The sequence below is a fragment of the Tupaia chinensis genome, unplaced genomic scaffold (genome assembly GCF_000334495.1).
Source record: "Tupaia chinensis unplaced genomic scaffold, TupChi_1.0 Scaffold144010_1, whole genome shotgun sequence".
Classification (NCBI taxonomy): domain Eukaryota; kingdom Metazoa; phylum Chordata; class Mammalia; order Scandentia; family Tupaiidae; genus Tupaia; species Tupaia belangeri.
This window is the reverse complement of record NW_006203862.1, coordinates 1,243,704-1,250,493: the sequence shown is the minus strand read 5'-3', so window position 1 is coordinate 1,250,493 and position 6,790 is coordinate 1,243,704. Positions and strand designations below refer to the sequence as shown.

At 40.9% G+C, this 6,790-nt stretch overlaps 1 pseudogene; it reads left to right on the top strand.

Moving 5' to 3' along the window:
* Positions 1-2,352: 2,352 nt before the first annotated feature.
* LOC102479008 (ubiquitin-like domain-containing CTD phosphatase 1 pseudogene) overlaps positions 2,353-6,790 on the top strand; it is a 27,011-nt pseudogene continuing 22,573 nt past the window's right edge.

Here is a 6,790-nt window from a genome sequence, read left to right as displayed (position 1 = left end):
CACACACATTTATTAAAATCACTTTGAGTTTGTCAGTCTTTCCTCGGGGCATCAATTTTGATAGCATTGGTTTAAGAGTGTTGTTATTAAATGAGAACACGCATCATCGGGATCTAGCAGGCACGAGCCTCATCTACTGTCTCAGTTTCTCTCAGTGGCTTCCTCTGTTCTCCTGATTGGTTCTTCCCTGCACACCCCCACTCTGCTCCATTCGATTCGAATGAAAGCCCACATTTCAGGCATTGGAGCTGGCTTCCAGGAGCCTCTGAAGGGCCAATGGCACTCAGCGAAATGTTGGGGAATTAGGTCTCACTTTGATGAAATTCAATTAAAGGTAAGTGAGAGAGAGGTGGGAGCCAGGCAGAAAAATTCTCTATCCTTTCTGTTCTTGCAGCTCTTGTGGGGAAAGATCCCCGTGCTAGGGAACACGTCTGTGCTCAGCAAAGCACTGTGCTTTCTAAGCTAGTGGAGAAGTGCTTATTCTTTGCCTTTAATTCCCATGGCCTTGCTTTTTTCCTTATCTCATCCCCTGTTCTCCCTCACCTGCACAACCTTGGACTTGAACCTCCCAAGTGAGCACTGAGACAAGGACTAAAGAGAGACATTCTATGTCACGATAGAGGTAATCCAAGAAATTCTAAGAAATATGTACCTAGAAATAGAGATGTGAAAGATATTTATAAAGAAAAAAAAATGATGCCACCAGGGAGAGATCAGCAAATTCTAAATCATAGTGGGCATTTATTTATTTATTTACGTATTCATTTATTTGTCTTTAAGATTATTGCCATTAAGGGATGTGTGCTTGCCGAGGAGGAGAGAGAGAGACATGAGAGGGAGGCATCCCCAGGGGAGATGGCTATGTCATAATCCTTTCTCCTCTATTGTCCTCCTGGGATTCTGGGCATGCACGCATTTGTTCCCAGTGTGACTTTTAAGCCACTAGATTCAGGACTCAAACTGTGGTCAGCCATGTGGAAGTCCAACACCTTAACCACCATGTCACCTGCTGGCCTTCATAGTGGGAGATTTAATATACCTCTCCAGAAGCCAGAAGAAAACCTTCATTACTCCTCTCTCTCTCTCTCTCTCTCTTTCTTGGTTTCCTACAGGATACATGTGTTCACCAGAGAGCAGCAAAGGGAGAGGGAAAGCAACAAAGCACCACCTGGGGGATGCTACACCACAGTCCCTTCTTCTCCATTCTCCTCTTGGGATTTTGGGTATGCGCATACATGCACCTGGTGTGTTTTCTTAAGCTGCTGGGTCCAGGACTCGAACTGTGTCAGCCGCGTGTGATCTAGCCACCTTTACCACCATGACAGCAGCTGGCCAAATAGTCCTCTTTAGAGCAAGAGAGACCAAGAAAACAAAACTTAGTAAGTCTATACCAGATTTAAATGAGAAAAAGGATGCAAAATATCTTTGAAAACCTAGAATCCTATAAAACAATCATAACCTAATTTCTATGGAAACCCAGATTTAGGGGTTAAAAAAAAAATACCACCATGCTACCTCTTGGAACATGAAAACTTTGTAAGTGAGGAAGAGCCCAGTCGATCCTCATGTGCTGGTACTCACTGGCCCCAGGTTCTTGACTCCCTGAATAAGTAAAACCTCCCAAGGGAACTAAACACTCTGGTCAAAGCCCATACGCATGCATGCTGTCAGAACAAAGGCGAGCCTTTAAGGATACGTGGTGTTTACCCCTGGCCTCCCACTTGTGAACTATGGCCACATGATGAATCTCTACTTCCCAAGCAACGTGAACCATTGAGGACTTGGAGAAAACTGAGAACATTGTGTGGATGCCATGGGTCCTGTACAGTTAAGCATCTGAGATTCTTGGTGGTCTTTTATGAGTGAATAAGATACAATTTTATCCTGTCACACTTTTTCTCCTCTGCCATGTATTCAATTACTATTCATTTGAATCCCACTGTTCCTGAACACATTATTATTTGGAGTTTTTCAGTGTCACATTTTATTAATTGAAAAAAAACCACAACCTCTCTTTTTAAATTATTAACCAATTTGTGTTCATTGTAAAAAAGTTAGTAAATGGAGAAGAGCAATGAGGAAAAAAATAAAGTTGATTCTACTACCCAGGTGGCCACTTTCAATTTGACTTTAACATTGTAACAACTTTTGAAAACTTGCCAACTAGATTTCCAGAAGTTGTTAGGCCTGGCCTTTTGCCCTCACCTTGTTCTGTCTTTTGTCCTCTCTTGATCTCTGTTTCCTTTATATCTGCCAATTCACCATCAAATAACAAATAGCAAGGGAAAATAAAAGTTTAAAATCTTGTTATAAATATTTTTATTAACCCAGAAAATTTAGATGTAATAGATCATGTGTGAAGAGAGAAATTTGTCCTTCAAATCTGACAGCAATGGCAACTACCACTACCAGTCATTTCAGGTATGAGTTAGGAGAGAGAAACAAAAAGGAATCAATTCTTGGGATTACTCAAAGAGCTGACTTCTCCGCAGCTCTACGGCATCAATAGCCTGGACCTCTCTGGAGCAAGGGCTGTCTTATTCACTGTGTTCTAATTATAAAGGCACATAGCAAACCAGCAGCCGTGAGGTGGTTAGGGGAGCTGGATCCCACAGAGCTGACTATGTAGTTTGAATCCTGGACTCGGTGACTTGAAAAACATGCCAGGCACATGTGCATGTGTGCCCCAAAATCCTGAGAGGAGAAAAGAGGAGAAGGGATTGCAGCATGCCGTGCCCTCTGGAGGGTGCTTTCTTATTTTCCCTCCCTTTTTCTGTCTCTCTATGGCACGTAGCCTATAGTAGTTACTGTATGTCAAGCTCTGATAGGGTCACTTTATGGAAATGAATCCATTTAGTTTTTACAATCTTGTGACAAGAGTATTGGTAATATCACTCTCATTTTGCAGATGAGGATACTGAGGCATCGAAAGATGAAATGACTCATTCAGTGTCTCACAGCTAATAAGGAAGAGGATTGAGACTTGAATCCTGGTACTCTGTTTCCAGTGCTTCAAGTTTTAAACCACTGCCACACTTCATCTAAACATGCTTTCATAGTCTGTAAGTTGTGATTTCTATAGCATATGATGTGAGAGGCAATTTGAGGTGGTTGTGGAGTAATGTGAAAAATTATATACATATTTATTTAGTGTATATTACAAAAAGATATCTTGCACAGGTGTGATATCACAAGTACTTTTGCTTAGGTAGGATGAATAAAATTTAAAAGTCCATTTCAGGAAGAATATTAACAACATTTTAAATGATATGTAAATGTTGCAGAAATGACAAAAAATGACATACTAATAAAATCTGGGAAATACTTCATTTAAAGACCAAAACCAAGACCTTTAACTTAATTTAGCATCTGGAGATTTCCCACCAACAGACTGGATCAAAGATGGTGAGGTCTCACTCCTACCTGTATCTTATCCTGTTAGCAGTGTGAGTGAGGCCTCCCTCTCTGATTCCCCCCCCCCCCCCACCCAGGCTTTTGCCATAGGGCTCATGCACTTGCTGAGAGAGACAGAGTGGGAAAAGTTAGAAATCACACCCTGGGGATAACCATGCTCCAATCTCCTATCCAATCGCCTTTTGGGATTTTGGGCATATATACTCACACACCCAACAAAATTTTTAAGCCACTGGGTTTGGGACTTGAACTGTGGTAATCCACAGCTTGCCGGCCCCAAGCTTTTTTTTTTTTTTTTTTATGAAACACCTTTCACTCTCCCATAAATTGTAACCCTATTAGTTTATTAGACATTCACTGCCTTGAAAAATTGCCATTCTTGGGCCAGCAGGTAGCATGGTGACTAGGGTGCTAGACTCTCATGTGACCAACCATGGTTCAAGTCCTGAACCTTGTGGCTTGTTTTCTCATTTTCCTTTCTCTCTGTCTCTCTAAAGAAAGAAAGAAAGAAAGAAAGAAAGAAAGAAAGAAAGAAAGAAAGAAAGAAAGAAAGAAAGAAAGAAAATCAATAAATAATTCTTAAAGAATAAACATTGCCAGTCTGAGTTTCTTAGACCGAGGGCCTATCGAAAGTGTGTAGGGAGCTGACAGCTACTACATCACTAATCTCTGCTAAACATTCGTTGGCTTTCTGAGAAATATGTTAAAATAATATATGGTGGTTCTCATAACCAAAACCTCAGCTATGGGCAGGGCTTTGTGAGATGGATACAGACCTCTTTCTACTGAGGTGCACACAAAGCTGTCCCTGTGAGAAAAGAGGGGCACAGTCAGACAGCAGTCTGCAGTGATGAAACAAGTGTTTGTCTGCCCTTCCTTGAAATCTGCGCTCCAGTGACTCGAAGTCATAACTCTACAAAGCTCCTGGCTCTACAAAAGTTGAGGATCTTCTTCCCATTGTTTACCAGGTTCTATTTAGGAGAACACATGCGGCATTTTCTCTCAGCAATGTTACAGAAACAAAAGACTTGTTTTTCTTTTACGCAATTATAAATACACTCCTTGTTTTGATAGAATAACACTTATGGCTCAGGTCAGTAGGTGGCAGAGTGGTTAAACTGCTGGACTCCCACCTGGCCAACTGTGGTTTAAGTCCTAGACCTGGAGGCTTCAGGCTCACCCCAAATGTGTCTGCATGCATGGCCAAACTCCTGAGAAGAGAATAGAGGAGAAGGGTTGGAGGCATGGCCATCCTCCCTGGGAGATGCTTCCTCACTGTCTCTCTCTGTCTCTCCAGCGAGTGCACACACCCTATAGCAAAAATCTCTCTAAAACAAAACAAAGCAAACTAAACAAAACTTAAGGTTCAAGTACTAGCCCTTGTGTCATAGCAATGAATAGCATCCGAGTCAGATATGCAGAACATATATAGCGTGCAGTTTCTCATGTCTGTTTTAACTCGACATTTTTCACTTAGTTCTCCATTTGGCTTATTTATTTTATTCAACTGTAATTTTCTTTTTGGGGGGGATATATATCTATAGAATCCACTTTATATCTTACATGGGATAAAATAGAATGTAAATAAACAAGATTATTATTTACCAAATACTAAGTTTTAAAGACTGTGAGTCACATCAGTAATGGCAGCAAACATGTTGAAAATGCCTTTTCTGCCGTTCTCAGTATTGGATTGGTGGGTCAAATACAACTCCTAAGCCTTTTCCAGTCCCACTCCAGGCACATACATTTGACAGCATATTTTTTCCCCCTTTTCTACTTTTTGCTGCAGTAACAGAACTAATTGCCTGGGCTTGGAGCCTGAACAAGTGAGCTTTTCCTTTTCTTTTTTTTTTTACAGACTGTCCATCTATTTTAGGCTGGGTCTCGGTATTTCTGGTAATATGCATAATTCTCTTCTTTTATTAAAGTTCATAGTCATGTTGGATCAGAGATTTATTTAAAGTTTTTTTTTTTTTCATTGCTAAAGAAACTCATGCACAAAGGAAGAAAACCAAAGGGCTAGTCAAAACATTTCCTTGAGACTTGTGTGTGAAGGCCTACATACACATCTTTGCCATGTCCCTGTAAAACTATTTTCGGTTTAGTCTTCTAGTTAAACTGTTGTCAGCACTTCTTAAGAATCCTACTCCACCCTCCGTCCATTGTGAAGTTGAAAAGAAGTTGTATATATTAATATTGGGCTGTTGGAGAAGTCGTGACGTACTTTAAATGAGTCATGCCTTTCGTGACAATCCAACACATCTCGAGATGTCAGTGAGTACTATAGACTCAAGTTTTATCTTCTATGGACATAGGAATCCACATATGGGCTTCCAGGACTCTCCAAACCACCTTGTATCCTATGCAAATTTTTGTTTTTAAGAGAGATTTTTTTTTTGCTATAGGGCGTATGCTCTTGACAGAGACAGAGAGAGAGAGAAACAGAAAGTGAGAAATCACCCCCCACCTCCCGAGGGATGTGCACGCTGCAATTTCCTCTCATCCATTCTCCTTTCAGGATTTTGGGCACGTATGCACACATGCTCGGTGTGAGTTTTAAGCTACTGGTTCCAGGACCCCAAACTGCAGTCAACTACATGGGAGTCCAATGACATAACCATTATACCACCTGCTGGTCCCCTATGCAAGGGTTAAAGGTTCCCAGGTGAACCTCATTGTCTTAGCATCTTATAACATCTAAAAGAGATTAGCAAAGTTATGATAAAACATTTGATCTGTTTGAGTCCTGAGCCTTCCTGGAAGGACCTGGTGAGCTTTCAACTCAGATACTGTGCACCCATTTTCTGTAGCTGACCTGTAACCTTTCCTAGGACTTAACTTTTACGTTTTCCTACTTCGATAAAGGCCAAAGGATAAAGAATCAAGTATAATTAGAGCAAATAAATTGCTTACAGCAAATAAGACTTACATTATAAGTACATCCCTAAATCGTGCAAAGAACAAAGAACAGTTCCAAGCAGCATTAAAAGTTCCTTTATAAACAAGTGAACAAATACTGACATTTTCTATTCAAATATTTAGGGCCCATATGAAAAGACAGATAAGACATTACTGAGATATTTAACATGAGATTTCAATTAATGGAAAAGCGTAGTGTGTCCTGGACAGAAAAACTGGAAACATAATGTCATAGTTAACTAGATGTACTAAGGAGTCAAACCCTTGTTTGAATCCCAGCTCTTCTACTGATTGACTTTTTTTTTTTTTTGGAGAGGTTTTTGCTATAGGGCGCGTGCGCTCGCCAGACAGACAGAGAGAGACAGAGAGATAGAAAGCAGGAAATCACCCCCCAGGGGGGATGGCCACGCCGCAATCCCTTCTCCTCCATTCTCCTCTCGGGATCTTGGGCACG